This window comes from Hibiscus syriacus, unplaced genomic scaffold (genome assembly GCF_006381635.1).
Source record: "Hibiscus syriacus cultivar Baekdansim isolate YM2019G1 unplaced genomic scaffold, ASM638163v2 tig00109945_pilon, whole genome shotgun sequence".
In the NCBI taxonomy this organism is placed as follows: domain Eukaryota; kingdom Viridiplantae; phylum Streptophyta; class Magnoliopsida; order Malvales; family Malvaceae; genus Hibiscus; species Hibiscus syriacus.
Window position 1 is genome coordinate 3,264,897 of NW_024062535.1, and position 12,362 is coordinate 3,277,258.

General features: G+C 32.4%; 1 pseudogene; it reads left to right on the forward strand.

The window, feature by feature from the left end:
- Nucleotides 1-10,456, forward strand: part of LOC120210925 — a 116,697-nt pseudogene extending 106,241 nt beyond the window's left edge.
- Nucleotides 10,457-12,362: the final 1,906 nt, after the last annotated feature.

Here is a 12,362-nt window from a genome sequence, read left to right on the forward strand (position 1 = left end):
TATATATCTTCTAATAGATGTTGAAAACAAAGGACAAAAGTAGATGATATTGAAAAGAAGGTTGAGATTAAATTCGACCCAAAAGAATCCGACATGACTTCAGTATCATGTCTTAGAAGGGTAAAAGTTGTTAGGGATTTTCCTCCATTCTCTAGAAAAAAATAAATATGCCCCAGCGTTTAACAAAGTTTCTGCAAATGCGAAATAATTAAGTGAAGCATTAAAGTGTGTAAGGTATGGTTAATTTGAGTAAGAGAAAATGAATAAGCGGTAAGTACATTGACCGCTAAAAGTTTTTAGAAAGAGGAGTTGTTAGTGGATCAACTGAGCATGAGTTGTTTAAGAATAAATGTTACGTTTTATGAATCTAATAGAGTTATTTTTAGAAAGTAAATTGTGAAAATGAATTATTATTTAAAATTGAGATTTAATTCTCAAGAACTTGGAAAACTGGCAAGTTCAGAATGATAGGAAAAAGAGTAAATTGGTTACTAATATAATTTTAGCATTAATTGCTATGAGGTTTTCACTACAAACTTGTCAAGTCTTCTTATTAAATGATGTCGATAATTAGATTTTCATAGTTGAAATGGAATATGTTTTAACTGCTCGAGAATATTTTAAAGGAATCCGAAAAAGTTATATGTATTACTTTAAAAAGGAAATGAAAGATTTTAAAATAAGAGTATTCTATTTAACTTAATCTCGTGTGAGATGATAACAATAAACCCTATTGGGTCATGGTGCAAAGATGAGTTGGACATGTAGTAAATAAATGATAAAAAAAATTAGGGGCTAAGTTTCCAATGAACCAATGAAATTTTCATTTGATGAGTTAAAATCATATTGGAAATAAGTTGTTGTCTTTAGAGAAGATTATTCCAGAAAGATGTAGAGATTATGGAAATTATAGTTTTTAGTGAGAAAGTAAAATCATCGCTCAAGATGATATCGATAATGATGGTAAAGAAAATGATGTTAGAAAGATATATATATATATATATATATATATATATATATAGCTTTTATGGTTAATGATATGGATACTAAAATAATTAAAGTAGAATTGTTTGATAATCTCACAAAAATTTGGGAATTTATAGATGTCATTGTAGGTAAATTTATTAAGTTATATCTATATTGAAAGGTATAGTTCAAGGTTAATAGTTACTAAGGTATTGAACATGTTTCTATGATTTAGTATTAAATAACTTAAGTGAGTCAAGAGAATTAGAGACTTAATTATAAGAGTTGAATTAGAAAAGTTTTATCAACTCGAGTATTTTATCTTGGGAAGTATATGTGCTATTAACAAAAAGAAAGATAAATCTATGTGGTTATATATAGGTTTTGACGGTTAAATAAAACTCTTCTAGAGAAGAACTGGTTGCCAAAATATTCTGATGTGAAATTCTAGTTAGCAAAGATGGTTTCTTTAACCATGTTGTTTTGGCATAAGGTATAAGAGTAAATCTTAAGAAAAACTCATGTTGTATTAAATCGAAAACTCCCAAAGAATGATTATGAAGTTTGGATTTCTTTAGGGCTTGCCGTTTACTATTGAAAGTTAGTGGAAAACTTTTCGACGTTAGCTTTACGGATAATCAAGTTTTAAGGAAAGATGTCTTTTTGTAGAACGAAAAAGAGTCAGAAAAGTTTTGAAATACTAAAGAGGATAGAAACAGAGATACCATTATTTATACAACTGGAGTTGGTAAATATTATGTAGTTTTTACTAATGCATTTATCAACGGGTTAGGAAGTGTGATTATGCACAAGGTAAAGTCGTGACATATGCCTCAATAAAGTTAAAGACTCACAATAGGAATTATTTATACATGATTTAGAGTCAGTCGTAGTCAAGTACTTTAAAAGATTTGATATCATTAATTGTATAGTGAGCGATGTTATAGTGGTGCTAATTACAAAAGTCTTATGTTGATGTAAAGAGAAAAGTAGTTGAGTGGCAAAAAAGTGATAAAGTTTTTCTGGAAGTATTGTTTTGAAACGCACAAGACCTATAATGTTTGGATGTTTCATTTCTTATTAATGACCAATCAAATCCATTTCATGTTTTTACTTTGGGAAATGGGGATTTGATTAAAGTTGAATTATGAAAAAGAAACAATACAGATTTGGATTAGAGAAATCCAGAAAATGCGTAACAAAATAATTTCTCTAGTTGAAGTACTAAGGTAAGAGCATAAAGTTTTAAAATTTGAGGATGAATTTTCTTAAGAGGGGAGAATTGTAATACCCCAAATATTAGGTCAAAGACTAAATTGAAAAGAATTAAAATTTGAATATTTATTTGAATAATTGGTAAAAGATGAGAAAATGATTTGGATTAGTGAATTAGACTAAATTGTAACAAGGGATGGTTTAAAGGGCATTTTAGTCCCTTAAAGAAAAAAATGAATTTAAAATTCTTATTTATAAGATATAAAAAGTAAGAGAAAAATGGAAAAAGAAGAAAAGAAGCTAGTTCATTCTTCTTATTCTTCCCGTGGGTTTGCTTTTCTCCATAGCTCCAAAGGTAACCTTCAATTTATTAGTTTTTCCTTTAATTTATGATATAGTTTTAAAACCTTAAGTGTTGTGGAAGCTTAAGGAAGGTTTAAATGGGATTAAAACTAAGAAATGGAAGAAATATAAGAGATTTTATAAAATGGGTTTTTAAATGAGATGTTAATATAGGAGTGTTTATGGATGTTTATTGGTAAAATTGGCTTGTCATTAGTGAAATTAAGGAATATTAAGTGTTAGAATTAGATTTAAAACATGTTGGAAATTGAGTATGATTTTTGAATTTCATGTAGAGAATAGGATTTTGAGGTTTAAGATGTGATAAATAAGTATAAATGGTTTTAAGTATATGAATGTGAGTTAAGAACATGAAAGGGGAGGAAAATGAAGTATTGAAGATGAAAACAATGAATTTTTGTGCCTAAAAAGTGATTTTTGGGTAAAGGGTATCGGTACCCATTCATCAGGTACCGATACCTCAAGAGTAAAATTTAGGAAGACATTCAAAGGGTATCGATACATAAAGAACTATATCGATACCACGGGTACCGATACCTTAACGAAGGTATCGATACCATCTTGAACGAAAAATTATCGAATGTAATATGGGTATAGATACCTAGGCAGGGTACTGATACCTCATTCAAGGGATGTACCGATACCCTATAGAGGGTACCGATACCTACTTAAACAAGAAATGAAATTCGCCTTTCCTTTTTAGTTAAGAAATAAAAGATTAGAGTATGCCATTTGGAATACTGATATGTATTAATGTATGATTATGTAGATATTGAAAGTAACTCTGTTCTAGAACAATCGAAGAATTAGAATGATTGAGAGAGAGATAAAGGGTTAGTATTGACTCGAATCAAGAAAGGCCAAGGTGAGTACATTTATTGTATGAAATCAATACAATTAAAATATTTAAATTGTAAAGTAGGTCTTACAATATTTACTAAATTTTATTTAAGGTATGGAAAGAATTGTATTCATGAGTTTCAGAGTATGAAATGCTCTAAAACTAATGAATAAAAGAATAATTGATATGGGTGCATTAATGGCATGAAAGGATGCCTTAACTGATATGTATATGGGTACATTATCGACATAAAAGAATAATGCATATGGGTGCATTAATGGCATGAAAGGATGCCTTAGCTGATATGTATATTGGTACATTATCGGCATAAAATAATAATGCATATATGTGAATTAATGTCATGAAAGGATGCCTTAGTTGATATGTATATGGGTACATTATCAGCATAACAAAATAATGCATATGGGTGCATTATTGGCATGAAAGGATGCCAAAGTTGAAATGCATATGGGTGCATCATCAAGATAAAAGAGGAAATAATACTAAGTGTATGAATTTCCAGACAAGGGCACTTTGTGTGCTATAACGATAAGGAAATCATACTAAGTGTATGAATTTCTATATAAGAAACATTTGTGTATAAATGTAAGAATCTCATAATAAGAAAAAATGGATCTATATATTGGCAATGGGTATGCCCACCACATAGATTATGTAAATGAATAGAAATAATAAATTGGTAAATTACCATGTGAGCATTAAGGGTGCAAATGTATAAGGTTTATAATAAATTAAAAGAGAGTTAATTGATATTAAAAGTAAGTATTAGAATAGAAGCTATTCCAAAATAAAAGATGTAAAGGTCTAACTATGTAAATGACAAAAAGGTGTCATATATGCCAGCCAGATGAAGGACTAGGTGTCTTTGAGGCCTAACTGTGAAATTGGAAAAAATGTGTCAAATATGCCAGTTAGATGAATGGTTAAGTACCGTTGAGTAAAAGAAAAATAGTTTAACTGTGCAATTGGCATAAAGGTGTCAATTATGCCAGTTCGATAAAGGGTTAAACAATGATGAGTAAGAGGATAAAGAAATTTTAATGTATTTTGATATGAATGGTGCATAAGTGATATGAAGGGATGATATATATATATATAATGTACAACAGTGCATATTTAGTATGAATGTATGTTATAAAAGAAAACGTATACAGAACATAACAGGCATGAAAGGATGTCATAATGGAAATGGTATAATAGTGTATTATAAGCATGATGAGATGTTATTAATGAAAATAAAGGTTTAGGACTAAAGAGATAAATGGAGAAGAAAATATAGAGGAGGATAGGTATGCTAGGCATACTAAAATACTTAAGATAATTGTGAATGAAATACAGTTTAAATTAGGAGGATCATAGAATCCTTAACGAATATACGATTTAGTACAAAATAAATATAAAAAGACACCTTTATAAATATATAAAGGTTACTTTATAATATTATGTCTCACTAAGTAAATACTTAACGTGTGTTGTTTCCACTCGTAGGTAAAGACGAAGATAATTAAGTAAGGAGTGTAGCAGTAGCAGCGGGTATCATCAATTAAAGTTGACTCTCATCAGTAACGGTAGGACAATCTTATTCAAATTAAGAACTTAGTTGGCATGCTATTAAATTATGGTAAACATTTTGTAATGTAATTAAGTGAAAATTTTAGTATGTTGCTTTTAAAAATATCCTATTTTATGGTTCATCAAATTGAAACAAATTTTTACGGGTTTTCAAATGACAAACATTATTTTAAAGTGATGTGACATTCATATCTCGTGTACAGATAGGTATACGGAAGATGAGTATTATATTATTTTTAAAAACTTAGTTGCCATGTAATTAAAGTACAAAAAATGCTCTGAATTGTTTTTAAATAGAACCTCGTAACATATTTCAAATTATATTTTAGTTGTACATAAAACAAATGTTATGTTTTAAGAAATTTGGAAACAAAATTTTAAGGATCCGTTTGGTTCACGAAATGTAAGGTTACCAGTGGGAATGTAAGATTACCAGGAAACAAGATTACTGGGAATGTTGTATTTTGTGTTTGGTTGGTTTAGCAGGAATGTAAGATTACCGAGTTTGGTTAAAGGAATAAAAGATTATTGAAATGTATATTTGACCAAATTGTCCTTATTATATATTTGTTTTTTAACAAGTTGGAAAATATTTATATATTTTCTTTAAAAAATTTAAATTCATAAAATTTATATAATTTTTTTTTACAAAATTGAAAATAAAAAAAGTTTATTGAAAGAGAAAAATTTTATTCTAACCCCTGAACTTCATATAAAATTTTAATTATAGATTTTTTTGTAAATCTAAAATAGTTTAAGGATAAATTTATAATTTAACCTTCATAGAATTTTTATTATTCAATGACAGAAGAATGATATTTTTGAAAAAAAAATTAAGGGCATTTTAGTCCAAAACGCCGGTAATCTAACAATACCTAAAGAAAGAGAGGTAATGACATTCCCAGTAATATACCCCAAAAAATTCACTATTGGTAATCTTACATTACCGTGAATGAGATTCCCGACTAACCAAACGGGGGAATGTGGATTCCATTCCCATGAGAATCAAACATTCCCCTAACCAAACACTGCTTAAGGGTTTTTAAATTAGCAAATATTTTAAAAGTGATGTGACATTTGTATCTCCTGTACAAAAATGGATACGGGAGATGGGTTTTACAAGCACTCGAAATTTCAGTTGTTGTTTCACAAGCACATGATCATGGCATTCTCACTGAACCAAGTCGCATACTCAGGATCCGTCGTAGCATGAATCGGTGTGGTCTCCAGCAAATAGTGCTGCTTGCGCTGACCGTATAAGTATAGGTGGATAGATTGAGACCAAGCGATATAGTTTTCACCATTCAAACGGTGACATGTGATGGAAGCAGAAGAGATATCGGAGAAGTTCAAGGTAGACGATGGAGGTAAGGTTTTCGAGGTGACATCCGATGTAGAAGAGGCGGAAGTCATAATCGGCAGTTAGGGTGGGGAAACATTTTGTGCGATCGGCAAGGGTAGAAGAAAGTGTGCGATCAGCAAGGGTAGAGGAGAGGGACCGATTGCCCAACTGATACCATGTTGAATACGGTACACAGCATATTTTGAGGAAAAGAAAAAACTCCATAATGGTTTTATTAGAAAATGATAGATCTTAATTTTACTCAAAGTTAGAGCTAAGTTTCCTAATAAAAGCAAACTACTTAGAAGTTATCCTTTCTAATAGTTAGAATTCTATTAGGTTACAAACTAATATACAATATAGTTCTATCGTATAACCTACATCCTTTAACCGCAAGCAATGAGATAACAAATCACCCCGCTCCACGTAATCCTGTTGTAATAAAACAACACATCGTCGCTTCCAAATCTTCCAGCATACAATAACGAACAGCAAGTCCCAGTAACGGCTATTTAAAGGAAAATCATCATAGCCTTGAGCATTTCATTTTAAGCCACTCCTGACAAGGTAATTCCATAAAATAATGTAACTTATCCGGGTTAATCAACTTACGCCATATATCGAAAGTAAAGGAACAACGGCGTAAAGCATGAATTATGTCTTCCTCCTCCTGGCATAAACCACACAAATCCTAATTGGCCATATGTCTTCGATATCTCTCCCCTACAAGCTGCAATCTTTAGCGAAGAGATTATGCTTATTTTCTAAAACATCTTCGTATTATGTTTCTATTAATTTCAATTTTAAAATAAAATATTCTTTTGTTTGATATGTTTATCTTTTTCATTCTATGCTGATGCTATTACATATTGCAATTTTGTTAGAACTCTAAAATTATTTTTTTGTTCTAACTGTTAATTAGAACAATATGCAGTTACTGAAAATATTCATGTTTATGAACCAAGTGCATGCTTAAGTATTTTCACACTGATGGTTGAGCTTATAGTTTCACAAATCAATGAATTTTCCTTCTTCTAGGAGGCTTGAAATGCATTGATGGGAAACAATAACCATGCTCTATTTTAAATCAATGAATAAGAGTTGTTGTCTTATAGTGACTGTCCAATTTTGTTTTGCATAGGGAATATGAGCCATTTAGAATGCTCAGCTTACAATTTTTGGGAAGACTTTTGGTTGGTTTTCCATCAGAGAAAAAGGCGACAAGGTTTTTCAATCTTCTTCTAGGAAGAACGAAACCTCTTTCAGAAAACAACAAGAAATTCAGCTCAAGGTTGCAACCACTTTTCTCAGCTATATCTGACAGCTTTTTTAAGTTTTCACAGACGGACAATTTGTGTGCGACCATCTTTGACGTTTTCATAGGTGGTGCTAGCCCCAAACAGGTGATCAACCAATCATGGAGAAAATTTTATCTCATTTGTCTTTTAGTTTAGTATGTTTAAATTTTTCTTTTTGCTGTTCTTAACACGTGCCTCTGTTTTGGATAACTCTGATAATTTTCCAAACCTAACATGTCCCTCGAAATTGTTTGTTTACAGGTATTACAAAAGACTAGTATGATAAACAGGCTGAGGACGAGAGGAAAAAATTCTCACTTTTCCCTTTCTCAAATGTTGGTTCTGATTTTCAGATTCCTATCTGGCTGCAAAGATGAATCTGCAAGAATAAAAATAATTAGAGATCTACTTGACCTTATTGAATCAAATTCTTTGAATATAGAAGCATTAATGGTATTGCATACAATTAATAATTCATATGTATTTGTTCAATGTCTTCTTTTAAAAATGTTTCTAAATTTTTCATGTTTTACATTAGGAATATGGTTGGAATGCTTGGTTAACAGCTTCTGTGACACTTGATGTTGTAAAACACTATAGGACTGATTCAAGATATTATGATCACGACGAGGAAAATGAAAAAACTCTTGTGGTTAAGGTGTTTTCTATTGTCCTTTGTCGCTACATTAAACTTATAAAAGGTGGATGGCAACAATTAGAGGGAACTGTGAATTTTCTTCTTCTGCACTGTGAGCAAGTACGTCAAACTTCTTACCATACTACTGAGCATATTCATTTAATTTTTTCTATTTAAGATCTTTTTAGCCCATTGGTGGATAATTTACTTTGATTTCTATTATTTTTAGGGTAGCGCATCATGCCGATGCTTGATTTACGTATATGACAACTTGACTCAACGGCTAGTAATTTATCCTCCAAGGGGAATATTTTTAGTTCACATCCTTGTCGTGACAACATATTGTACTTTCTTCGTTTGGTTGATGAGATGCTTATCTCTGAAATTAGCAATAAACTTCTGGTATCATTTCAATCTTTTAGTTTGTTGCAAATATATGAAATTGAGACAGTAAAACATCTAGAAATTTATGATTTCAATTTTGTCATGAACAACTAATCAAGATTTGTTTTACTAACTCTTAACATATAAATATTTTAGGCCAGACAGTTTTGTTATCTTGCTGTTCCACAAGTGAATGATGTTAATTTTTATATTTTTTCCTTACAGTTTCCATCTATTAGTTCAGAGTCATTTATGGATTCTGTAATGGTAGAAGGCCTAAAGGATTATACGACTTTATTACATGAGGTCTTGCGAGGAGAATTTGATGACAAAGTGTATGGCTACAGCTAGCTCGATTTTATCCATTGCCTTTGGAACTAATATATTGTGCTTTAGTTGGAATTCAATAAGCATAGTTTATTGAGATTTGGTGATTTCTTCAATTTGTGGTATTAGTTTGTTTGTGTAGTCACTGTATAGTGTTTTGCTTTTATTTTGCACGACATTGACGAGCTTTCTTTGTCAGAAACCAATTGGCTTCCGAGCAATCAATAACAACTGAAGATGACATAACTAATGACAAGTGGTGGAACTTATTGGACAATTTATGGATTGTTATTTGTGTGATGAATGGAAAGGGTCTGAGCAAAATGATGCCTAGAATTACCATATCAGGCGGTCCATCTTTGGGCCAAAGAGCACGCGACTTGGTAGAATCTCTTAATATCCCTGCCACAGAAATGGCTGCTGTTGTTTTATCCGGAGGCTTTGGCAATGCATTGAGTGGAGGAACAAATAAAAATGCTGATAAAGCTATGACTTTAAGGGGGAAAGGTGTCCAAGAATTGTGTTTCGACTATTAATTGCATATCTCTGCAAATCTTCCTTAGAAAGAGCATCAGGATGTGTCCAACGATTCATTTCACTTCTACCTTTCTTTGTGGAAACCGATGATGAGGAAAGCAAAAATAGACTACAACTCTTCATCTGGTATTAGTGTTTACCCTATTCCCAGGTCTCTAAATTTTGTGTCATACAACAGGTTATTTTAGTTTTAAGGATGGATATTAAAATAACATGATGTGTAGGTCTTTGCTTCTTGTACGATCCCAGTATGGAAATTTGGATGATGGTGCACGAGTTCATGTTATAGCACATGTGATTCGAGAAACTGTAAACTATGGAAAGTCGATGCTTGCCACTTGCATGGCTGGTAGGGATGACTTATTTGAGTCTATCAGCCAGTCAAGAGAAACAGGACCTTTCAACAATTTTATTCACAAGGATCGAGTGCTTTCTGCGGTTTGTTCTAAATTTTTAAATTTATCATCTCTTTTGGTTATTATTTGTTTCAATGTTTTAATTGTATGACACTTTCTTGTATTTCAAGTGATGGACAATATCATGGAAATTTTATGAATGTTTTGCTGGTTATGCCATATTCCAAGATTGAGACCTATTGTTTTGGTTTCCAAATTTTATATGATTCATTCTAAACTTTCCAAATTTTAAATTTTATATGATTTTATATTAAAAATCAGGGTATGCTAGTGCCAGATCATAGAGCTTTTATGCAGGCTATCGATGTGATATTGACTCAATTTCAACCTCCTCCGCCTCCGCCTTCCCCTACTCCTCCAACACAACGAATGTTAATCTCGAAAGAGATGAAAAGTTTGAGAGCACCTGAGTTCAGGGGAGAAAAGGATGAAGGTCCCATAGATGTTGACTTATGGTTAAACAACGTCAAGGTGATGCTTGAAAATCTTCACTTCTCAGACTCTGAAAAGTTGGACGGAGTTGTATCTTTACTTTGAGGATCAGCCCGTGTGTGGTAGAATAAGGGTCATTCCTTCAGGATGAATTTAAGAACAAGTACATCGGTGAGCAGTTTATGCGGGCGATGTTGCTGAATTTTCTTAATCTGAAATAAGGTGATCGAGCAATACATGAGTACGAGGCTGAGTATAACAAGTTAAGTCATTTTGCTACTGAAGTAGTTCGCAATGATAGGGCTCGACATGATTGGTTCATCGAGGGATTGAGGCCTAAGATGAAAGAGATGATGTTGGCTTTAAACTTCCTTACCCTGTAAGAAGTGATAAACTGAGCTAAAGAATTTGAAAGAGCTCAAGAAGAGACTCTAGCAGCAGAGCAGGGCTTGCAGACTTGGAAGAGATTCAGAGCATCCTCAACTTCTCATTATGCTAAGAGAGGTAAGGGTTCAGGTTCCCGATATAATAATAGATCTGGTTCTGCTACAGTTTCACATAAGGGTAAACAATCTCAATATTTTGCTGCTAGTTCGGGTAGAGCATCCGGATAACAAACTACCCCATGTCAAACTTGTGGCAAATTACATGGTGGAGTATGCAGAGTTGATAGTGGTGCCTGTTTCCATTGTGGTGATACGGGCCATTATGCTAGAAATTGTCCTAAGAGATTCGGGGACAAATCAGTGCAAATTGAGAGATCAGCTGCATCACCTCAGATAGACAAAGGAAGCGGTAGATTCGGAGGATAATGAGTCAATCCAGCAGCCAGAGACATGGGTAACATCAAGACTAATGAGGATCAGGATGACCTAGAAATTATAACAGGTGCGTTCCATTTTTTTATGAACATGTACTTGTTTTGGTTAACACTGTTTATACTCACTCTTATATTAGTACAAGGTTGATTACAGCTAGAGGAATTCCATTAGAACCAATATTTAGTGAGATGGTAGCAGTAAACCCTATGAGTAATAGTGCAAGGGTAACACAAATATATAGAAAATGCCCGATAAAGATTCAAGGGGTTTTGTTCCCAGTGAATCTGATGGAATTGCCTTTTGATGAGTTTGAGATTATTTTTGGCATGGATTGGTTGTCTCCACATAATGGATGAGTTGATTGTCGCCAGAAGCGATTATTTTTTAAGGATGGGGAAGGTTTATATATCATAGTAATTGGTGAAAAAGCGAAAGCACCATTCAATGTGATATCAACAATGACTATAAATAAAATGATGTCAGAAGAGTGTGAAACTTTTCTAGCTAATGTAATAGACACTCAGATATCGAAAGCAAAATTAGACGATATTCCAATAATTCAAGAATTTCCAGAAGTTTTCGGGAAGAATTATCGGGTTTACCTCCAGACCGTGAGGTGGAATTCAAGATTGATGTTTACCCAAGTACTGAACATGTTTCTATTGCTCAATATCGAATGGCCCCAACTGAGCTAAGAGAATTAAAGGCCCAGTTACAAGAGCTGCTCGATTGAGGATTCATCAAACCTAGTGTTTCACCTTGGGTCACATGTACCTTTTGTGAAAAAGAAGGATTGGTCTATGCAATTGTGTATAGATTATCGACAGTTTAACAATAAATAACAAGTATCCTCTTCCAAGGATTGATGATATGCTTGATCAACTGAAAGGCACAACAATGTTCTCTAAGATAGAACTTCAGTCAAGATACCACGAATTAAAGATTAAAGAGGAGGATATTCTAAAGATAGATTTTTAGACTCAGTATAGACAATGCAAATTTTTGGTGATGCCATTCGGTTTGACTAATGCTTCTAAAACATTTATGGATTTGATGAACTGAGTATTCCAATCTTACTTGGATCAATTTGTGGTGATCTTTATTGATGATATTTTGGTATATTCAAATTCAAGGAAGAAGCATTATGCACATCTTCGTATTGTTCTTCATATTCTTCGATAGAAAAAAAT